The sequence below is a fragment of the Salvelinus namaycush genome, chromosome 9 (assembly GCF_016432855.1).
Source record: "Salvelinus namaycush isolate Seneca chromosome 9, SaNama_1.0, whole genome shotgun sequence".
Lineage (NCBI taxonomy): Eukaryota > Metazoa > Chordata > Actinopteri > Salmoniformes > Salmonidae > Salvelinus > Salvelinus namaycush.
This window is the reverse complement of record NC_052315.1, coordinates 23,352,214-23,377,779: the sequence shown is the minus strand read 5'-3', so window position 1 is coordinate 23,377,779 and position 25,566 is coordinate 23,352,214.

Sequence of the window (25,566 nt, the reverse complement as noted above, 5' to 3'; positions counted from 1 at the left end):
GGAAAATAACTTTAACCATTTTATTTTAAAGGGATAGTTCACCCAAATTACAAAATTACACATTGGTTTACAAAGTTACTGTTGAGTAACTGATTACATGTGGGGTGACCCCCCCAAGTGCTGACACAAAACATTTGGTCAAAAATTAGGTAGGCCTATGTGGATGATGGTCATGCTTAAACAAACAAACTATGAAGGGATATAAGTGGCTACAATTTGCACTTTTTTTGTTATTTAATTAAATGTGTTTGGCCAAATCATGTCCAAATCATCCTCAAGTTTCAAAAAATGACTGTGTATTTGTATTTGTATTTCTTAAGGATCCCTGCCAAGGCAGCAGCTACTCTTCCTGGGGTCCTGCAACATTAAAGCAGTTATATACAATTAAAAATATTTCATGACATTACATTTCATAACACTTTACCCAAAACATTTAGTTTGTTCCCTCAGGCCACTACACCACTATCACATATTTACAATACAACATCCATGTGTATGTGCGTGTCTTATCATGTGTATGTGTGTCTGTGCCTGTGTGTGTCTCTTCACAATCCCTGTTGTTCTATAAGGTCTATTTTTACCTGTTTTTTAAAATCTGATTCTACTGTTTGCATCAGTTACCTGATGTAGAATATAGTTCCATGTAGTCATGGCTCTATGTAGTACTGTGCACCTCCCATAGTCTGTTCTTGACTTGGGGATTGTGAAGAGACCTCTGGTGGCATGTCTTGTGGGTAATGAATGCATGGGTGTCCGGGCTGTGTGCTTTAAACAGACACCTCGCTGCATTCAGCATGTCAACACTTCTTACAAAAACAAGTAGTGATGAAGTCAATCTCTCTTCCACTTTGAGCCATGAGAGATATACACTGCTCAAAAAAATAAAGGGAACACTAAAATAACACATCCTAGATCTGAATTAATGAAATATTCTTATTAAATACTTTTTTCTTTACATAGTTGAATGTGCTGACAACAAAATCACACAAAAATGATCAATGGAAATCAAATTTATCAACCCATGGAGGTCTGGATTTGGAGTCACACTCAAAATTAAAGTGGAAAACCACACTACAGGCTGATCCAACTTTGATGTAATGTCCTTAAAACAAGTCAAAATGAGGCTCAGTAGTGTGTGTGGCCTCCACGTGCCTGTATGACCTCCCTACAACGCCTGGGCATGCTCCTGATGAGGTGGCGGATGGTCTCCTGAGGGATCTCCTCCCAGACCTGGACTAAAGCATCCGCCAACTCCTGGACAGTCTGTGGTGCAACGTGGCGTTGGTGGATGGAGCGAGACATGATGTCCCAGATGTGCTCAATTGGATTCAGGTCTGGGGAACGGGCGGACCAGTCCATAGCATCAATGCCTTCCTCTTGCAGGAACTGCTGACACACTCCAGCCACATGAGGTCTAGCATTGTCTTGCATTAGGAGGAACCCAGGGCCAACCGCACCAGCATATGGTCTCACAAGGGGTCTGAGGATCTCATCTCGGTACCTAATGGCAGTCAGGCTACCTCTGGCGAGCACATGGAGGGCTGTGCGGCCCCACAAAGAAATGCCACCCCACACCATGACTGACCCACCGCCAAACCGGTCATGCTGGAGGATGTTGCAGGCAGCAGAACGTTCTCCACGGCGTCTCCAGACTCTGTCACGTCTGTCACATGTGCTCAGTGTGAACCTGCTTTCATCTGTGAAGAGCACAGGGCGCCAGTGGCGAATTTGCCAATCTTGGTGTTCTCTGGCAAATGCCAAACGTCCTGCACGGTGTTGGGCTGTAAGCACAACCCCCACCTGTGGACGTCGGGCCCTCATACCACCCTCATGGAGTCTGTTTCTGACCGTTTGAGCAGACACATGCACATTTGTGGCCTGCTGGAGGTCATTTTGCAGGGCTCTGGCAGTGCTCCTCCTGCTCCTCCTTGCACAAAGGCGGAGGTAGCGGTCCTGCTGCTGGGTTGTTGCCCTCCTACGGCCTCCTCCATGTCTCCTGATGTACTGGCCTGTCTCCTGGTAGCGCCTCCATGCTCTGGACACTACACTGACAGACACAGCAAACCTTCTTGCCACAGCTCGCATTGATGTGCCATCCTGGATGAGCTGCACTACCTGAGGCACTTGTGTGGGTTGTAGACTCCATCTCATGCTTCCACTAGAGTGAAAGCACTGCCAGCATTCAAAAGTGACCAAAACATCAGCCAGGAAGCATAGGAACTGAGAAGTGGTCTGTGGTCACCACCTGCAGAACCACTCCTTTATTGGGGGTGTCTTGCTAATTGCCTATAATTTCCACCTGTTGTCTATTCCATTTGCACAACAGCATGTGAAATTTATTGTCAATCAGTGTTGCTTCCTAAGTGGACAGTTTGATTTCACAGAAGTGTGATTGACTTGGAGTTACATTGTGTTGTTTAAGTGTTCCCTTTATTTTTTTGAGCAGTGTACATGCATATTATTAATGTTAGCTCTCTGTGTACAGTTAAGAGCCAGCCGTGCTGCCCTGTTCTAAACCAATTGTAATTATTTTACGAGGTCTCTCTTTGTGCCACCTAACCACACAACTGAACAGTAGTCCAGGTGTGATAAAACTGTAGGACCTGCCTTGTTGATAGTGTTGTTAAAATGGCAGAGCAGCTTCTCCCCATCTTAGCTACTGTTGTATCAACATGTTTTGACCATGACCGTTTAAAATCCAGGGTTACTCCAAGCAATTTAGTCTCCTCAACTTGCTCAATTTCCACATTATTTATTCCAGGACTTAGTTGAGGTTTATGGTTTAGTGAATGATTTGTCACAAATACATTGTATAACTAAATTAAGTTACACTATATATAGAAACATATGTGGACACCCCTTTAAATGAGTGGATTTGGCTATTTCAGCCACACCCATTGCTGACAGACACACACTGGCAATAGAATGGCATTACTGAAGAGCTTAGTGACTTTCAACGTGGCACCGTCATAGGATGCCACCTTTCAAACAAGTCAGTTCGTCAAATTTTTGCCCTGCTAGAGCTGCCCCGGTCAACTGTAAGTGCTGTTATTGTGAAGTGGAAAAGTCTAGGAGCAACAACGTCTCAGCTGCAAAGTGGTAGGCCACACAAGCTCACAGAATGGGACCATCAAGTACTGAAGTACATAGCGAGTAGAAATCGTCTATCCTCAGTTACAACACTCACTCCCGAGTTCCAAACTGCCTCTGGAAGCAAAGTCAGCACAATAACTGTTTGTCGGGAGCTTCATGAAATGGGTTTACACAAACATTTACATTTACATTTAAGTCATTTAGCAGACGCTCTTATCCAGAGCGACTTACAAGTTGGTGCATTCACCTTATGATATCCAGTGGAACAACCACTTTACAATAGTGCATCTAACTCTTTTAAGGGGGGGGGGGGGGTTAGAAGGATTACTTTATCCTATCCTAGGTATTCCTTAAAGAGGTGGTGTTTCCGGAAGGTGGTGATTGACTCCGCTGACCTGGCGTCGTGGGGGAGTTTGTTCCACCATTGGGGTGCCAGAGCACAAACATTTGAATAAAAAAGACTGGGTTAAAAATGGGAATCCTTCTGAGTTACATATCCTTGGGAAAGGCTTATATTAGCATAAGGTTGTTGGTTGAAGTTTGTGTCTTTATCTCTTTGTTCAATTAATGTCAGGGGTATCCGTAATTTACTCAAACATAAGGATATTTTCCTGTTTTGCAAACGGTTTAATGCAGACTTGTACTTTCTACAAGAGACTCATGCAATAAATACTTTCTCTAATCTCTATGGTGGACCTTGATGAATAAAGAAAGGGTCTGAATGTACAAAGAGAGAGCAAAAGGGCATTTGTATGATCAAAAAGGAGATGGTTGGAGGAAGGTCAAAAATGTCAACATTTTTACAATTTAGAGGAAAAAAATCCGAATTTTTCTTCTACTAATAAGCTTAATATTGATTGCAAAGAAAACGAAAACCTCAAAGATATTTCTAAATATGTTTCAGAAATCTATGGTAATCTTTACACCAGTAATGCCTGTCCTACTAGTGATGCCTGTCCCACATGTATATATTACCTCGACTAACCGGTGCACCCGTACATTGACTCTGTACCGGTACCCCCTGTATATAGCCTCGCTATTGTTATTTTACTGCTGCTCTTTAATTATTTGTTACTTTTATTTCTTATTTTTGTAGGTATTTTTCTTAAACTGCATTGTTGGTTAAGGGCTTGTAAGTAAGCATTTCCATGTAACACCTGTTGTATTCGGCGCATGTGACAAATACAATTTGATTTGATTTCTGCTTTTCTAGACTGTCAAATACTATGCAAAATTCATAGATGAAGACTTCAATACTGTAAGTCTTGTGATTCATTTATTTCAATTAATGAAATGTAAAAAAAGAATCTCCAGCAAATGATGGCCTTATTAGGGAATTCTATAGATATTTTCATGAGGATATTGTTGAATTTATATGTAATGTCTTTAAGGAGGCAATTGATTTAGGATTCCTGCTTGTTTCTATGACAAAAGGCCTCAGTTCTGTAATCCTTAAACCAAACAAAAATCTATGATGTGAGAAAATCGGAGACCAATCACATTAATGAACAATGATGGAAAGCTACTTGCATCCATCTTTGCAGAAATACTTAAAAAAGGTATTGACCAAATCACTGATGATACCCAGTCTGGTTTTATGAAGGGCAGACATACAGTTGAAGTCTGAAGTTTACATACACTTAGGTTGGAGTCATTAAAACTTGTTTTTCAACCACTCCACAAAACTATAGTTTTGGCAAGTCGGTTAGGACATCTAGTTTGTGCATGTCATTTTTCCAACAATTGTTTACATACAGATTATTTCACTTATATTTCACTGTATCACAATTCCAGTGGGTCAGAGGTTTACATACACAAAGTTGACTGTGCCTATAAACAGCTTGGAAAATTACTGAAAATGATGTCATGGCTTTAGAAGCTTCTGATAGAATAATTGATATCATTTGAGTCAATTGAAGGTGTACCTGTGGATGTATTTCAAGGCCTACCTTCAAACTCAGTGCCTCTTTGCTTGACATCATGGGAAAATAAAAAGAAATCAGGCAAAAGAATTGGAGACCTCCACAAGTCTGTTTTTCCAAAATGTCCAAACGCCTGAAGGTACCACGTTCATCTGTACAAACAATAGTACACAAGTATAAACACCATGGGACCATGCAGCCGTGATTCCGCTCAGGAAGGAGACGCGTTCTGTCTCCTAGAGATGAATGTACTTTGGTGCGAAAAAGCAAATCAATCCCAGAACAACAGCAATGGACCTTGTGAAGATGCTGGAGGAAACAGGTACAAACGTATCTATATCCACAGTAAAACAAGTCCTATATCGACATAACCTGAAAGGCCGCTCAGCAAGGAAGAAGCCACGGCTCCAAAACAGCCATAAAAATGCCAGACTACGGTTTGCAACTGCACATGGGGACAAAGATCAGACTTTTTGGAGAAATGTCCTCTGGTCTGATGAAGCAAAAAAATTACTGTTTGGCCATAATGACCATCATTATGTTTGGAGGAAAAAGGGGGAGGCTTGCAAGCTGAAGAACACCATCCCAACCGTGAAGCACGCGGGTGGCAGCATTATGTTGTGGGGGTGCTTTGCTGCAGGAGGGACTGGTGCACTTCACAAAATAGATAGCATCATGAGACAGGAAAATGTATATGGATATATTGAAGCAACATCTCAAGACATCCGTCAGGAAGTTAAAGCTTGGTTGCAAATGTGTCTTCCAAATGGACAATGACCCCAAGCATACTTCCAAAGTTGTGGCAAAATGGCTTAAGAACAACAAAGTCAAGGTATTGGAGTGGCCATCACAAAGCCCTAACCTGAATCCCATTGAAAATTTGTGGGCAGAACTGAAGAAGCATGTGCGAGCAAGGAGGCCTACAAACCTGACTCAGTTACACCAGCTCTGTCAGGAGGAATGGGCCAAAATTCACCCAACTTATTGTGGGAAGCTTGTGGGAGGCTACCTGAAATGTTAGACCCAAGTTAAACCATTTAAAGGCAATGCTATCAAATACTAATTGAGTGTATGTAAACTTCTGACCCACTGGGAATGTGATGAAAGAAATAAAAGCTGAAATAAATCATTTTCTCTACTATTATTCTGACATTTCACATTCTTAAAATGAAGTGGTGATCCTAAGAGAAGGAATATTTACTAGGATGAAATGTCAGGAATTGTGAAAAACTGAGTTTAAATGTATTTGGCTAAGGTGTATGTAAACTTCCCACTTAAACTGTATATGTAATAATATCTGACTACTATGGGAATTGATAGACTACAATAAGCACATTATGGAAGATAGCTTTATTTCATTTGTAGACTTTTACAAGGTTCAATATGTAATATTCCTGTAAAATATGTGATCACATATTTTGGTATTAAAGTTTGAAAAGATCAGAAAGAAAGAGCCAATTAAAATGTCTCTCCTATTGTAGAGAAAATTGGAAAAAGATTGAACCCCTTGTTATTAAGAGATATTTCTTTATCTGGATGTGTACTTTTGTCAACATCTGCTAAACACGTGTATGTGACAATTACATTTGATTTGATTTTGATTTAGCTAGCGTTAGCCTACCAGGAAAGGATATTTAGCTCGCTAGTTAATGTTCTCACCAGTCGTGTAGTCAGACTTGCTAGCTAACATTAGGCCAGCACCAGGGCAAGGATAGTTGGTTAGCTAGCATGTCACCACTTACAAAAGTCTGACTAAACAAACGGTGAGCTAATGTTAACTAGCTAGCTAGCTAGCTAAATATCACCAGGTTACCTAGCTAGTTAGGCACCTTGGTCGACTAGTTAGCTACATCAGGTAAAGTTGGCTAGCTAGCTCTCAAAGGACTTGTGTGCTCAATGTTTTCCCCATACAAAACACCAACGTTTTTGTTCCATGAGTGCCTTTGTACATGACGAATCAAATGACCTGTGAAGTCAGTTATACATATCAGCAGGGATGGAAATTAAGCTAGCCTGAGGCTAGAACTTTTCTGACACAGCAGTGAAATACTTAGTAGAACATGTGCCAAACTAGCCTGACACAGCAGTGAAATTTAGCCTTTACAAACATCACATGCCAAAGATTTAGGACCTGAATGTAGAAATCATGGTTGGCTGGCCGGTGCCCAAAATCCTTATGTTACATCCCTGCATGTCAGTCCCTTTCAGTGACTTCACGGCTAACGGTTTTAACTTTCCTCTTGAGAATTAGAATCAGAAGTACAGTTGTGTAGCTCATCGCAATACTTCACCTCTTCAGGCAAATAGTACCCTAAAATTGTCCTGATCATCTAGTTGAGCGTTCCATATAATTCCTCCATCCCAGCAGAAATGTCCAATCCATATATTAGGATTTTAGATGTGCAGATAGACCAAAACCCAGTCTGTTTTACCGTTACTATGGTCAAGTCTGTGGGCTATGGTATTTTAATATAGATGTTAACATTTAATCAGTAATCAACTTAGCTAGCTAGTAAAAGTAACTTATCTTTTTTTATCTTTCAGATGGGCGGACCGGAAACCCAGTGACAACATTTGGGTCTGCGGCTGCCATTTTCCAGTGGGAAAGAGAAAGGGCCCTGTATTTACCAGAAAAGGAAGCTCATCCACCATGGCATAAGTGGAAGATCCAGACTGATGATTGGGAAACAAGAACAAACAATGAGGCATGAGGCATGAGGATTGGGTGTTGATGGACCACTTGTCACATTGTCCAAGGCTGGTTTGTGTTATGATAAACAATGCATTTTCTGTCCAGATAAAGATGTTGATACGGCATTGAAAAATACCCATCATTGATTAAATGTATCTTTGTTTTCCAGTCCAACAAAAAATCCTTCGGACCATCTGATGCATGGACATCCTGTGCCGGGGTGATCCGAGCATGAGCGTCCAGTTGTGGAGACTACAGCAGATAGGACAGATAGGTCAATAACTCATCAAATACGATACAATATTGTGTAAAACATTGCATTTGTAGCTGCATCAAAATTCTGACTTCATGTCCCCTTTTCCCCATGTTTTAGACATGAGGCTTGACATGCGGAACATCAGGCTCACCCCACGAGAAGCAGTGCACGATCAACGCCACCCTCAGCAAGGACATCTGCTGGAAGTGATGTACTCTTTCATTCTGGGGGTAAGAGATACAGTACCAGTCAAATGTTTGGACACACCTACTCATTCAAGGGTTTTTCTTTATTTTTACCGTTTTCTACATTGTAGAATAATAGTGAAGACATCAAAACTATGACATAACACATATGGAATCATGTAGTAACCAAAAAAAAGTTAAACAAATCTAAATATATTTTACATTTGAGATTCTTCAAAGTAGCCACCTTTTGCCTTGATGACAGCTTTGCACACTCTTGGCATGGTGCCAGTAAGGATGGTCTTCACTGAGAAAATCCTTTGACTTTACTGAATCTTCAATGGTAAGGTCCCTTGCACCATAGGTACACTTGACCTCCATCACTTTTCCTTCACCAGACCATCTGGTGGGGCACCCAGGATCCCAGACCCTGTGACCCAAAGCCCTGATTCCTGCACATCCATCCCTATAGCCATTTTGAATGCCTTGATGCCCTCCTTTTTGTTATCTGAGCCCCACATTACAGACAACAACCCATCCAACGACTGTGATCTGAGGACGGTTCCTTAGCCACTGAAGATCCTCCTCTGTGGGCTCTCAGGACAGAGGGTTGTAGTCTTCGGCCAGGTACAGGTCCTCCATTGTCGGCACCTGGTTGGGCACGGCTGGTTTCCTCCACTCGCATTCCACATCCATATGGCCGATATTGTGAACCGCCAAAATAGCTGCATGGCTACCTGTATGAGCTCCACGGAGGCATTCCCATGTGGTAGAGAGAATCCCCTGGTCACCTATAGAGACCTGGCAAGAGGAAGGATGTGCCACATGCCTTTCAATGTGTGACTTTGAACACATTAGTTGTAAGAAATGTGCTATTTAAATAAAGTTTGATTTGATTGATTACATATGTAGAATATTTAATAAACTGTCATTTTCAATAGAACAAGTGCAGTTTTTCCATAAATTTGTAATTGGTAACTTGGGATTTTAACACTTGACATATCAAACATAGAGTGGGAAAGATTCTATAAAGCAAGATTGTGTGAATGCATGTACCACTCCGAATAAATAAATACTTTGCCTTTGAAGATTTGTCTCTGGTCATGAAACTACAATACAGGCTGTATGTCTAAACAAAATCAATTCTGAATGTCAATACATTTTTTGATTCATTCTCATTAATGACAACACTGGAATGTATCCATGATAATCTGGTCAATGATTATATAATTTATTAAGTGGCTCTTTCCTTGTAGAATGTTGACAGCTGTATTGAACACATTGTGGTGCTAAGATGCTCAAAATGAACTTAATAGCTACACTCACCGACACAGGATAAACTTTATCCCTCATTCTGGCCCTGACCAAACCGGTAAGTTGCCCCTCACTTTAGCTGCACTTCTCCACATGAGTAGACTTATAGTAGTCTTCTCCCTTTTTAAAGCTCTTATGCTCATCCTTGAAAATTGTCTTAAGGTCTGAAGTAGACATGGTTTACAAATAATTATCTAGGCTATTTTTTTGGTCTACTGCTCTGCTAACTAGCTAGCTAAAGTGTAGTTAGTGGCTAGCTAAGACAGAGAAAGGGTACGCAAGAAGTTTAACACTTTATTTAATTAATTTCAATACAGCACATGGATTCATCATGGATTGGGTACAGGCCTCTGATCTGGTGGTGAACGGTAGCTGAAGTGCAGGATCTTCCTGCAGGAATTTGTAGTCTTGCTGAATTTGTAGTCTTTTCTGTTGCTAATTAGCATTTTGAATTTTTTAAAGTAAATTGAGGCGAATATATTGATAAAACGTACCTTGTCCGAGAGAGAATTACACGGTTATCAAAACGTCACACCAATGTAAGCCTACACAAAACACACACTTAATTTGAAGTGTTTGTAAAATTCACGATGTGAAAAATTAATGGCAGAAAAACCATTGGAACCATTTCTGTGTTGTTATGACCATTTATATAACCATTTCGGTGGCTTCAAAACCTCTCATCAGCAATCCAGGGTTTAAATACATCATTGGTCAATGACATTCAAATCAGCATTGGAAAAAAGCACAAGTTTAAGTTTGTTCTACCTGAGCAAGTCTGACCACAAGTCAAAGACCACTATGATGACACACCAAATGCATTTGATGGATCCTTTTTTGTCTTCATCTAATATAATCCAAAAGTAACTGAAAGTACTACATTACTGAGTTTGGGTAATCCAAAAGTTACATTACTGATTAAAATGTTGTAGAGGTAACTAGTAACTGCTACATTTAGAAAGTTACCTACCCAACACTGTTGGTTTAATCCGTCTATAGACAAGGTATGACAGCAATCAATGCTTTGGTTTTGTTTCCCTGGCACTGTTCCACATGCTAACATTTTAACATGCCAAATCATGGGACCGATTTTAACATTGTTCGTGCGTCATGTCCAAATAATCTCTAAGTACAATATCTCAAATTGATTGTGAAGCTCAACAAATTCACTTATAGATGATTTGAACATAATGCGCAAAAAATGCTAATATTTGAATTGGATTTGTGCCACAAATGCTCAAACGTTCGTATGTGGAAACAGTGCCAGGTAAACTAAACCAAAGCATAGATTGCTGCCATACCTTGTCCATAGACTGCTTACAGGTTAAGGAAACCAATATTTAATTTGTAATTTGGGTGAACTATCCCTTTAACTCATGTTGTGCAGATTCCCCTTGCATCTTAAATTAGGAATTTAAAAAGAGAGAAGCCTATACTTTACTTATTCAATTCCCAGACCTGCTGTTAATATACACTGATTTAATTTAATTTATTACTATACATAAAAATATACTTCAGGTATTGTTTTATAATGGAACATATCCCTCTGCTATGCTTGACATTTTTTTAAATACAGCGTTTTAACTGTTTTATCAACAGATGAGTGAGAAAGCAGTCAACCACTGCCATAAAAGGACAACTTGGCAGGATGTCAAAGTAAACTATATTATTTGTGCATGATGCTTTATATTATGTATTTTCCTGTTTATAAAACGGAGGGGGATTATAACAACTTTACAAGTGCACACAGCTGGCCGGTGCTTACATTACGAGTTTGGAGGTTTCAGCATCTAAACTACTGAGTTTTTCTGAGTTTGTCTTTTTTCCTAGCCTCACAGATGATGATTCATTAAGAAATCAGCCAACCAGTGGAGGCTGCTGAGGGGAGGACGGCTCATAATAATAGTTGGAATTGAGCGAATGGAATGGCATCAAACACATGGAAAGCATATGATTGATGTATTTGATACTATTCCACTGATTCCGCTCCAGCCATTACCACAAGCCCGTCCTCCCCAATTAAGGTGCCACCAACCTCCTGTGAGGCCACCGTGTCCAAAAGCAGCCTATATTCTAGGTAATATTAATAACATGGGGGGTGCTTATATTTGTCCTGTTAAACACTTGTACAATGTGTTTTTTTTTGTGTATCCCAACTCCCCCTGAGACACCCACAGGGAGTGGGATCACGACCAGGGTCACCATTGTCCAGTGTCTCTGGAGCAATTGGGGTTAAGTGCCTTGCTCAAGGGCACCGTGACAGGTTTTCACCTTGTCAGCTCTGTGATCTGAACCAGCGACCTTTCAGTTACTGGTCTAACGCTCTAACCTTGAGGCTATGTAGTCTCTCTCAAGTGTTTAGCCCACACACTCATCTGATATTGGAGGGTGCTATTGCAGCCCATTCCGTTAATTGACCAATAACAAAATACAGAGGTGCAACTTTCATTGGGGACGGAGGGGACATGTCCCCCCCACATTCTGAAATTGCATTTTTGTCCCCCCCAGTTTTATCATTGGAATGTGATACAAAATGAGGCAACGGTGTGCTTCAGGACCATGAGGACGCCTCTGAGCGGTGTTTGGAGTGTTTATCCGACTGGATAAACATTTATTTTTAATATTATGTCCCCGCCACCTTTAAAACCAAAGTTGCGCCCCTTACAAAATATATAGACATAAAGCCCGCTATAAGTGACAAATATTTAACATTTGAATATAATAGCTGGGGTAAATGCAAAAAGGAAAATAATGTGGTCTATGAGCATATAGTCTACCTACAGTAGGCAATTTTTTCTAGGTTGTTTTGTGGACATCAAAAACTTGGCCTACACTACTCTGTTGGTTTGGTTAGTGGGGAGATGGCTCTTAGACAATTATAGTGTAACCAATAAGAAGTATTTATATTTTAAACAATCAATTGAGTAACAAAACATTTACATTTGATAGAGAAATAGGCTACAGAGGTCACCCTTTGAATAATATAAATATTGCATTGACAGGGACAGTGTTAGACACTATATAAATATTGCATTGACAGGGACAGTGTTAGACACTATATAAATATTTTATCACTGAAATCCTCCAAAAGAGGTCAGAGCAACCCTGACAAGAAGGGTTACAGATTTGTTTAAAGATAGTATTATACAGTATGTCAAACCCTGGCCTATGGACCTGGCCTTCCCAGGAACAAAAGAAAGACATTTGGCGACACCTAATGGCGAGAACGAGAATCGTGTGCTTTTTTTACCTGACTTGTGAATGATATATTTTTTAAATAGTTTACTTATTCACACACACTTTAATACGGAAGCCCAGAACAGACATGAATAAAAAAAATCCTAGTTATGTTGAAATCACAACATAACAAAAGTTGTTTTCTCGTGATCACGATATAATTTTCTCACAGTCAAGACATAACAAAAATTGTATTGTCGAGATTAAAAACATAAATTGTATTTAAAGAAAAATCTCAAAATGTATTTGATTTTACTCAAGACTTCCAAGGATTAGTTTTAGTGCACTTCCCCTGTACATGACAAACACTCAGAGATTCTGTTCAATCCAACTTGCACACAATCGAAACACCCTATAAATAGGAGTGATTTTATTATTGCTACGCTAAGGGATGGCACATTTCATGCTAACATCAGGCTTTCATTTGTGTTTGGAGCTCATTATTGTGAAGGATGGTTTTGTTCTCTTTTTAACAAAAATATATGCCTTATAGAAATAGGACATTTAATCACAAAACATAGCGTGACTGCAGAAAAGCTGTTGTTAATCTAGGGTGTCGACTGTGCAAACCAGAAGGTTGAGACAAGATGGAAAAATGCTGAATAACAAGAAAACAGGAACTGAGGAATGTGTAGCCACCGACAACTCAGCTCAAACTTCACAACAAACACTTCCGGATATCTGGATCCTGTGTGCTGTGAGGCTGGGACCAGCCTGGGCACCACCGATAGGCTAGCAAGTTTAAACCATGCTAAGCCTCTACTGTGACAGGCCAACTCTAAAGCTGGAACTACCTCTGTCACAGTATAAAAGAAGATGTCTGTACTATTTCAGTCAGTTCTCTGCTTTACCCTGCGTGGTGATACAGTGAACCCGTAAATACGAAAATTGCATTTACCATTTATCGCTTATGTTAAATAAAAATACTTAAAGTATATTCGGTGACTCTGAATCACATTTTATCCTGATACCAGATTCGATTGACGCAACCCTTTACATTATCAGTTTATAAGTTAGAATGTTTGCAAGCTAAATGTCCTTACCTTGAGCTAAGAGCTTGTGAAAGAGCTAAGTAAGACCTGGTGGGGCATTTAAGCCCTGAACGAGGCCTGACAGGCAGCTCTGTCTCCCAGGCTGTGTGCCACCCCCAAGACCACAGCCAATCACATGCAAGCAATGCAGCTAACTTGGCTAGTCTTGTGAGTGAGCGAGCTAGTTAGCTAGTTAGGTAGGTAGTCGTGTTACCTAGATAGCTAACTAGCTTGTTTATTATCAATGCTCTTTTTTAGCTTGCGTAACTGATATGTGTATAATTGTAAGGGACAATTCATGTTTTATGGATAATATTAGCTTAAATGCCCTACAAGCACATTGTTATCAACGCAGCCACAGGGCTCTTTGATGAGGTGGTTATCGTGCGTCTGCCCTTCTTACATCAGCTGATATCGCAAAGTGCTGTACAGAAACCCAGCCTAAAACCCCAAACAGCAAGCAATGCAGGTGTAGAAGCACGGTGCCTAGGAAAAACTCCCATGAAAGGCCAAAAACCTCTTCTGGCTGTGCCGGGTGGAGATTATAACAGAACATAGCCAAGATGTTCAAATGTTCATAAATGACCAGCATGGTCAAATAATAATAATCACAGTAGTTGTCGAGGGTGCAACAAGTCAGCACCTCAGGAGTAAATGTCAGTTGGCTTTTCATAGCCGATCATTGAGAGTATCTCTACCGCTCGTGCTGTCTCTAGAGAGTTGAAAACAGCAGGTCTGGGACAGGTAGCACGTACGGTGAACAGGTCAGGGTTCCATAGCCGCAGGCAGAACAGTTGAAACTGGAGCAGCAGCACGGCCAGGTGGATTGGGGACAGCAAGGAGTCATCATGCCAGGTAGTCCTGAGACATGGTCCTAGGGCTCAGGTCCTCCGAGAGAGAGAAAGAAAGAGAGAAAGAGAGAATTAGAGAGAGCATACTTAAATTCACACAGGACACCGGATAAGACAGGAGAAGTACTCCAGATATAACAGACTGACCCTAGCCCCCCCCGACACATAAACTACTGCAGCATAAATACTGGAGGCTGAGACAGGAGGGGTCAGGAGACACTGTGGCCCCATCCGATGATACCCCCGGACAGGGCCAAACAGGCAGGATTTAACCCCACCCACTTTGCCAAAGCACAGCCCCCACACCACTAGAGGGATAACTTCAACCACCAACTTACCATCCTGAGACAAGGCCGAGTATAGCCCACAAAGATCTCTGCCACGGCACAACCCAAGGGGGGAGGGGGGGGGGGCGCCAACCCAGACAGGAAGATCACGTCAGTGACTCAACCCACTCAAGTGACGCACCCCTCCTAGGGTCGGCATGGAAGAGCACCAGTAAGCCAGTGACTCAGCCCCTGTAATAGGGTTAGAGGCAGAGAATCCCAGTGGAGAGAGGGGAACCGGCCAGCCAGAGATAGCAAGGGCGGTTCGTTGCCCTAACCTAGTCTAACCTAGAAGTAACAAAAGCATGGATTCATTTTTCTGCATCATTTTTGGACAGAAAGTTTCTGATTTTTGCAATGTTACGTAGATGGAAAAAAGCTGTCCTTGAAACAGTCTTGATATGTTCGTCAAAAGAGAGATCAGGGTCCAGAGTAACGCCGAGGTCCTTCACAGTTTTATTTGAGACGACTGTACAACCATCAAGATTAATTGTCAGATTCAACAGAAGATCTCTTTGTTTCTTGGGACCTAGAACAAGCATCTCTGTTTTGTCCGAGTTTAAAAGTAGAAAGTTTGCAGCCATCCACTTCCTTATGTCTGAAACACAGGCTTCTAGCGAGGGCAATTTTGGGGCTTCGCCATGTTTCATTGAAATGTACAGCTGTGTGTCATCCGCATAGCAGTGAAAGTTAACATTATGTTTTCGAATGACATCCCCAAGAGGTAAAATATAGAGTGAAAACAATAGTGGTCCTAAAACGGAACCTTGAGGAACACCGAAATTTACAATTGATTTGTCAGAGGACAAACCATTCACAGAGACAAACTGTTATCGTTCCGACAGATAAGATCTAAACCAGGCCAGAACTTGTCCATGTAGACCAATTTGGGTTTCCAATCTCTCCAAAAGAATGTGGTGATCAAAGGTATCAAAAGCAGCACTAAGGTCTAGGAGCACGAGGACAGATGCAGAGCCTCGGTCTGACGCCATTTTAAGGTAATTTACCACCTTCACAAGTGCAGTCTCAGTGCTATGATGGGGTCTAAAACCAGACTGAAGCATTTCGTATACATTGTTTGTCTTCAGGAAGGCAGTTAGTTGCTGCGCAACAGCTTTTTCAATTTTTTTTGAGAGGAATGGAAGATTCGATATAGGCCGATAGTTTTTTAAATTTTCTGGGTCAAGGTTTGGCTTTTTCAAGAGAGGCTTTATTACTGCCACTTTTAGTGAGTTTGGTACACATCCGGTGGATAGAGAGCCGTTTATTATGTTCAACATAGGAGGGCCAAGCACAGGAAGCAGCTCTTTCAGTAGTTTAGTTGGAATAGGGTCCAGTATGCAGCTTGAAGGTTTGGAGGACATGATTATTTTCATCATTGTGTCAAGAGATATAGTACTAAAACACTTGAGTGTCTCTCTTGATCCTAGGTCCTGGCAGAGTTGTGCAGACTCAGGACAGCTGAGCTTTGGAGGAATACGCAGATTTAAAGAGGAGTCCGTAATTTGCTTTCTAATGATCATGATCTTTTCCTCAAAGAAGTTCATGAATTTATTACTGCTGAAGTGAAAGCCATCCTCTCTTGGGGAATGCTGCTTTTTAGTTAGCTTGCGACAGTATCAAATTTTTTTGGGGGATTGTTCTTATTTTCCTCAATTAAGTTGGAAAAATAGGATGATCGAGCAGCAGTGAGGGCTCTTTGATACTGCATGGTACTGTCTTTCCAAGCTAGTCGGAAGACTTCCAGTTTGGTGTGGCGCCATTTCCGTTCCAATTTTCTGGAAGCTTGCTTCAGAGCTCGGGTATTTTCTGTATACCAGGGAGCTAGTTTCTTATGACAAATGTGGATGGCTATTTTGTTAGTTTGTAACTAGTTTTTTAAACTTATTTTGTACATAATGTTGCTGCTACCATCTCTTATGATTGAAAATAACTTCTGGACATCAGAACAGTGATTACTTACCTCAAATTGGAAGAAGCTTTTTCCTTTAACAAGTCTGACGAGAAGGATATACTGCTTTCCCGAGAACAGGCCCAAATCCCGATCATTTGTGTGAAGAAAAGAGGGAGGAAAAGGGGGCGCAGGTCGGGCTGCCTTCTGAGAATCCGTAGGCGAGCGAGTAAACTCCCACTGCCATCCATTCTACTGGCTAACATACAATTATTGGAAAATAAAATTGATGACCTACGATTAAGATTATCCTACCAATGGGACATTAAAAACTGTAATATCCTATGTTTCACCGAGTCGTGGCTGAAGACGACACAGATAATATAGAGCTGGCGAGATTTTCCATGCAATATTTTGTGGTATCCATTTTCCAATAATATTTTGTGGTATCCAATTGGTAGTTACAGTCTTGTTCCATTGCTGCAACTCCCATACGGACTCGGGAGAGGTGAAGGCCAAGAGCTGTGCGTCCTCCGAAACACAACCCAGCCAAGCCGCACTTCTTCTTGACACAATGCCCGCTTAACCTGGAAGCCAGCCGCACCAAGCCGCACCAATGCCCACTGACACGGTCACACCTGGTGGGCATTGTGGGCATTGCGCCCGCCACAGGAGTCGCTAGTGCGAGATGGGACAAGAACATCCCTGCTGGCCGAACCCTCCCCTAACCCGGACGGCGCTGGGCCAATTGTGCGCCGCCCCATGGGTCTCCTGGTCACAGCCAGCTGCGAAAGAATCTGGGCTCAAACCAAGATCTATAGTGGCACAGCTAGCACTGCGATACAGGGCCGTAGACCACTGCGCCACTCGGGAGGCCTAAGGGCGTGTGTCTATTTGTCAATAACAACTGGTGCGCGATGTCTAATATTCAAGAAGTCTCGAGGTAGTACTATGCCTTCAGATGAACCATCAAACAAGCAAAACGTTAATACCTGAGGTAGAGTACCTTATGAGAAGCTGTAGACCACAATATCTACCAGTACTTATATATATTATTCGTAGCCGTCTATTTACCACCACAGACCGATGCTGGCACACTGGAATATGTTCCGGGATTCATTCAATTGCATTGAGGAGTATACCACCTCAGTCATCGGCTTCATCAATAAGTGCATCGACGACGTTGTCCCCACAGTGACCGTATGTACATATCCCAACCAGAAGCCATGGATTACAGCCAACATCCGCATCGAGCTAAAGGCTAGAGCTGCCGCTTTCAAGGAGCGGGACACTAATCTGGACGCTTATAAGAAATCCCGCTATGCCTTCAGATGAACCATTAAACAAGCAAAACATTGACACCTGAGGTAGAGTACCTTATGAGAAGCTGTAGACCACAATATCTACCAAGGGAGTACTTATCTATATTATTCGTAGCCGTCTATTTACCACCACAGACCGATGCTGGCAGAAAGACCGCACTCAACCAACTCTATAAGGCCATAAGCAAACAAGAAAATGCTCATGCAGAAGCGGCGCCTCTAGTGACCGGGGACTTTAATGCAGGCAAACTTAAATCAGTTTTACCAAATTTTTACCAGCATGTGCAACCAGAGGAAAAAAACTCGAGATCACCTTTACTCCACATACAGAGATGCATACAAAGCTCTCCCCCGCCCTCCATTTGGCAAATCTGTCCATAATTCTATCCTCCTGATTCCTGCTTACAAGCAAAAACTAAAGCAGGAAGTACCAGTACCAGTACCAGCTCAATACGGAAGTCGTCAGATGACGCGGTGCTACGCTACAGGACTGTTTTGCTAGCACACACTGGAATATGTTCCGCGATTCATCCAATTGCATTGAGGAGTATACCACCTCAGTCATCGGCTTCATCAATAAGTGCATCGACGACGTTGTCCCCACAGTGACCGTATGTACATATCCCAACCAGAAGCCATGGATTACAGGCAACATCCGCATCGAGCTTAAGGCTAGAGCTGCCGCTTTCAAAGAGCGGGACACTAATCTGGACGCTTATAAGAAATCCCGCTATGCCTTCAGATGAACCATCAAACAAGCAAAACGTTAATACAGGCTCGTCGGATGTGGTAGGGCTTGAAAACGATTACCGACTACAAAGGGAAACCCAGACGCGAGCTGCCCAGTCCAGCGAGTCTACCAGACGAGCTAAACGCCTTTTATGCTCGCTTCGATGCAAGCAACACTGAAGCATGCACGAGAGAACCAGCTGTTCTGGATGACTGTGTGATAACGCTCTCGGTAGCCAATGTGAGCAAGACCTTTAAACAGGTTAACATTCACAAAACCACGGGGCCAGACGGATGACCAGGACGTGTACTCAAGCATGCGCGGACCAACTGGAAAGTGTCTTCACTGATATTTTCAACCTCTCCTTGACCGAGTCTGTAATACCTACATGTTTCAAGTAGACCACCATAGTCCCTGTGCACAAGGAATCGAAGGTAACCTACCTAAATGATTAACGCCCTGTAGCACTCACGTCCATAGCCATGAGGTGCTTTGAAAGACTGGTCATGGCTCACATCAACAGCATCATCCCGGATACCCTAGACCCACTCCAATTTGCATACCGCCCCAACAGATCCTCAGATGATGCAATCTCTATTGCACTCCACACTGCCCTTTCCCACCTGGACAAATGGAACACCTATGTGAGAATGCTGTTCATTGACTACAGCTCAGCGTTAAACACCATAGTGCCAGAGAAGCTTGTCACTAAGCTAAAGACCCTGGGACTAAACACCTCCCTCTTCAACTAGATCCTGGACTTCCTGATGGAACACCTATGTGAGAATGCTGTTCATTGACTACAGCTCAGCGTGTTGAACGCCACTCCCAGGTGGTAAGGGTAGGAAACAACACATTAGACACGCTGATCCTCAATACTGTGGCCCCTCAGGGGTGTGTACTTATTCCCCGCCTGTACTCCCTGTTCACCCATGACTGCGTGGCCAAACACAACTCCAACACCATCATTAAGTTTGCTGATGACACAACAGTGGTAGGCCTGATCACCGACAACAATGAGACGGCCTATAGGGAGGAGGTCAGAGAACTGGCAGGACAACAACCTCTCCCTCAACGTGAGCAAGACAACGAAGCTGATCGTGGACTACAGGAAAAGGCGGGCCGTAAAGGCCCCCATTAACATCGACGGGGCTGTAGTGGAGCAGGTCGAGAGTTTCAAGTTCCTTGGTGTCCACATCACCAACAAACTATCATGGTCCAAACACACCAAGACAGTCGTGAAGATGGCACGAGAAAACCTTTTCCCTCTCAGGTGACTGAAAAGATTTGGCATGGGTCCCCAGATCTTCAAAAAGTTCTACAGCTGCACCATCGAGGGCATCCTGACCCGTTGCATCACCGCCTGGTATGGTAACTGCTTGGCATCTGACCGCAAGGCACTACAGAGGGTTTTGTGTATGGCCCAGTACATCACTGGGGCCAAGCTTCCTGCCATCCAGGACCTACAGTTGAAGTTGAAAGTTTACATACACTTAGATTGGAGTCATTAAAACTAGTTTTTCCAACACTTCACAAATTTCTTGTTAGCAAACTATAATTTTGGCAAGTCGGTTAGGTCATCTACTTTGTGCATGACACAAATAATTTTTTCAAACCATTGTTTACAGATAGATTATTTCACTTATAATTCACTGTATCACAATTCCAGTGGGTCAGAAGTTACATACACTAAGTTGACTGTGCCTTTAAACAGCTTGGAAAATTCCTGAAAATGATGTCTTGGCTTTAGAAGCTTCTGATATGCTAATTGACATCATTTGAGTCAATTGGAGGTGTACCTGTGGATGTATTTCAATGCATACCTTCAAAATCAGTGCCTCTTTACTTGACATCATGGCAAAATCAAGAGAAATCAGCCAAGACCTCAGAAAAAAAAATGTTGACCTCCACAATTCTGGTTCATCCTTGTGAGCAATTTTCAAATGCCTGAAGGTACCACGTTCATCTGTACAAACAATAGTACGCAAGTATAAACACCATGGGACCCCTCAGCCGTCGTACCGCTCAGGAAGGAGACGCGTTCTGTCTCCTAGAGATGAAAGTACTTTTGTGCGAAAAGTGCAAATGAATCCCAGAACAACAGCAAAGGACCTTCTGAAGATGCTGAACAAAACAGGTACAAAAGTATCTATATCCACAGTAACATAACCTGAAAGACCGCTCAGCAAGGTAGAAGCCACTGCTCCAAAACCGCCCCAAAAACATCCAGACTACGGTTTGCAACTGCACATGGGGACAAAGATCAGACTTTTTGGAGAAATGTCCTCTGGTCTGATGAAACAAAAATAGAACTGTTTGGCCATAATGACCATCATTATGTTTGGAGGAAAAAGGGGGAGGCTTGCAAGCCGAAGAACACCATCCCAACCGTGAAGCACGGGGGTGGCTGCATCATGTTGTGGGGGTGCTTTGCTGCAGGAGGGACTTGTGTACTTCACAAAATAGATGGCATCATGAGGATGGAAAAGGATGTGGATATATTGAAGCAACATCTCAAGACATCAGTCAGGAAGTTAAAGCTTGGTTGCAAATGGGTCTTCCAAATGGACAATGACCCCAAGCATACTTCCAAAGTTGTGGCAAAATGGCTTAAGGACATCAAAGTCAAGGTATTGGAGTGGCCATCACAAAGCCCTGACCTCAATCCCATAGAAAATTTGTGGACAGACCTGAAAAAGCGTGTTCGAGGCTAAGAGTCCTACAAACCTGACTCAGTTACACCAGCTCTGTCAGGAGGAATGGGCCAAAATTCACCCAACTTATTGTGGGAAGCTTGTGGGAGGCTACCCGAAACGTTTGACCCAAATTAAACAATTTAAAGGCAATGCTACCAAATACTAATTGAGTGTATGTAAACTTCTGACCCACTGGAAATGTGATGAAAGAAATAAAAGCTGAAATATATCATTCTCTCTACCATTATTCTGACATTTCACATTCTTAAAATAAAGTGGTGATCCTAACTGACCTAAGAGAGGGAATATTTACTAGGATGAAATGTCAGGAATTGTGAAAAACTGAGTTTAAATGTATTTGGCTAAAGTGTATGTAAACTTCCAACTTCAACTGTATATAATAGGCGGTGTCAGAGGAAAGCCCTTTAAATTGTCAGAGACTCCAGTCACCCAAGTCATAGACTGTTTTCTCTTCTATCGCAGGAGGTACCGGAGCGCCAAGTCTAGGACCAAAAGGCTCCTTAACAGCTTCTACCCTCAAACATAAGACTGCTGAACAATTAATCAAATGGCCACTGGACTATTTACATTGACCCCCCCCCCCCCCCCCCCCCCCTCTATTTGTTTTGTACACTGCTGCTACTCGCTGTTTATTACCTATGCATAGTCACTTCACCCTTACCTACATGTACAAATTACCTCAACTAACCTGTACCCCCGCACACTGACTCAGTACCGGTACCCCCTGTATATAGCCTCGTTATTGTTATTTTGTGTTACTTTTGTATTTTGTTTATTTTGTTTATTTGTTAAATATTTTCTTAACTCTTTTTGAATGGCACTGTTGGTTAATAAGGGTTTGTAAGTAAGCATTTCATGGTAAGGTCTACACTTGATGTATTTGGCGCATGTGACAAATAAAGTTTGATTTGATCAAATAAAATTTCAGCCTCAGCGCTGATAAATCAGGATTTTGCCTTGTAGCCTGTTTCATAGGTAAAGCTGCTTGCAGGCAGATTAGCAGACAGTGCATTATGATTATGATCAAAGGTGGGTGCACTCTATTCCTGGCAGGCTGATCAGATTCAATAACAGCCTCAGAGGCTGATAAGTCAGCATGCTGCCTTGTAGGCTGTCTGCAAGAGCCTTACATATGAAAGAGCCTACAAAGCAGCATCCTGATTTGTCAGTCTCTGATGCTGCTATTGAATCTGATCAGCCTGTCAGGAATGGAGCTCACCCACTGTAAATTGAAATATTATCCACAAAACATGAAGTGTCCCTTATAATTATATACATATCAGTTATGCAAGCTAATAACTAGCATAAATAACAGAAGACTACCTAGCTAACTAGCTGGCTCATAAAATCTATTTTTATTTTGCTGCGTTATTCCTTGGATGTGATTGGCTGTGGTCTTGGGAGTGGCACGCATCCTGGTAGATAGCACAGCCTGGGAGAGAGGACTGCCTGTCAGGCATCGTTCAAGGATTCAATGCCCCACGAGTGCATTGAGATCATTGGAGCCACAGGGCTCCTTGATTAGGTGGTTATAGTCCCCCACAGTGGGCGTGTCATAATACCCATAAAACCTAGTGGTCAAACACGGAAATGGTTCCAATCGTCTTTCCACCATTCATTTTTCACACAGTGAATTTTACAAACACTTCAAATTAAGTATGTGTTTGGTGTAGGCTTACCTTGGCGTGTGTGTAATTACCTCTCTGACAAGGTGAGTTTTATCAATATATTCCCCTCAATTTACAATTTTTTTTGTTTAAATTAGTCACAGAGAAGACCTCAGCAAGACTACATATTCCTGCAGGCAGCTCCTGCACATCGTTTCTAGCCGACACTGTCAGCTACCATTCACCAGTGCGATGAGAGACCTTCTGTGCCCAATCCATGATGAATCCATGTGCTGTATTGAAATTAATTGAAAAAAGTTACCTCCCCTTTCTCTGTATTTGCTAGCCACTAACTACACTTTAGCTAGCTAGTTAGCAGAGCAGTAGATTAAACTGGTTGGCCTATTTCTTAATGAATCATCATCTGTGAGGCGAGGAAAAAAGACAAACTCAGAAAAACTCAGTAGTTTAGATGCTGAAACCTCCAAACTCGTAATGTAAGCACCGGCCAGCTGTGTGCACTTGTAAAGTTGTTGAGAATTGAATAAGTAAAGTATAGGCTATACCTTCTCTCCTTCTAAATTCCTAATTTAAGATGCAAGGGGAATCTGCACAACATGAGTTAAAGGGATAGTTCACCTAAATTACAAAATTAAATGTTGGTTTCCTTAACCTGTAAGCAATCTATGGACAAGGTATGGCAGCAATCTATGCTTTGGTTTAGTTTACCTGGCACTGTTTCCACGTACTAACGTTTGAGCATTTGTGGCACAAATCCAATTCAAATATTAGCATTTTTTGCGCATTATGTTCAAATCATCTATAAGTGACTTTGTTGAGCTTCACAATCAATTTGAGATATTGTACTTAGGGATTATTTGGACATGACGCACGAACAATGTTAAAATCGGTCCCATGATTTGGCATGTTAAAATGTTAGCATGTGGAAACAGTGCCAGGGAAACAAAACCAAAGCATTGATTGCTGTCATACCTTGTCTATAGACGGATTAAACCAACAGCGTTGGGTAGGTAACTTTCTAAATGTAACAGTTACTAGTTACCTCTACAACATTTTAATCAGTAACGTAACTTTTGGATTACCCAAACTCAGTAACGTAATCTTATTACTTTCCGTTACTTTTGGATTACATTAGAAGAAGACAAAAAAGGATCCATCAAACGCATTTGGTGTGTCATCATAGTGGTCTTTGACTCGTTGTCACGCCCTGACCATAGAGAGCCCTTGTTTCTCTATGGTGTAGTAGGTCAGGGTGTGACTAGGGGGTATTCTAGTTTATAATTTCTATGTTGTGTTCTAGTTTATATTTTCTATGTTGGTGTTTTGTATGATTCCCAATTAGAGGCAGCTGGTAATCGTTGCTATTTTTCCCACCTGTGTTTGTGGGATATTATTTTGTGTTTGTGCGCCACAGTCACGGTCTTTTGTTCGTTTATTTGATTTATTGTTTTTTTTGCTCAAGTTCTTTGGAATAAATATGTGGAACTCAATATCTGCTGCGCCTTGGTCCCGTTCTTACGACAGCCGTGACACTTGTGGTCAGACTTGCTCAGGTAGAACAAACTTAAACGTGCTTTTTTCCAATGCTGAATTGAATGTCACTGACCAATGATGTATTTAAACCCTGGATTGCTGATGAGAGGCTTTGAAGCCGCTGGTCTGCCATATAGTCCGCCATAAACCATTTCTGTGTTATGGTACTTTCTGCAATTCATTTCACATCGTGAATTTTACAAACACTTAAAATTAAGTGTGTGTTTGGTGTAGGCTTACATTGGCGTGATGTTTTGATAACAGTGTAATTCTCTCTCGGACAAGGTAAGTTTTATCAATAAAGGGCTTTGTTAGACAGAAATGCTCCTCAGCACCCACCTCTGCAGTTGAGGCCGTTTGATGTAATGCCAAATTCTCTAAAACGATGTTGGAGGTGGCTTATGGTAGAGAAATGAACATTAAATTCTATTGTAACAGTTCTGGTGGATGCAGTCCGCATGCCAATTGCAAACTCCCTCAACTTGAGACATCTGTGGCATTGTGATGTGTGGCAAAGCTGTACATTTTAGTGGCCTTTTAATGTCTCCAGCACAAGGTGCACCTATGTAATCATGCTGTTTAATCACATTCTTGATATGCCACACCTGTCAGGTGGATGGATTATCTTGGCAAAGAAGAAATTCTCACTAACAGGGATGTAAACAATTTGAGAAAAATAAGCTTTTTGTGCCTATGAAACATTTCTGGGATCTTTTATGATCTTTTACGTGGCCTCCCGGGTGGCGCAGTGGTCTAGGGCACTGCATCGCAGTGCTAGCTGCGCCACCAGAGTCTCTGGGTTCGCGCCCAGGCTGGGCTGGGTTCGCGCCCAGGCTCT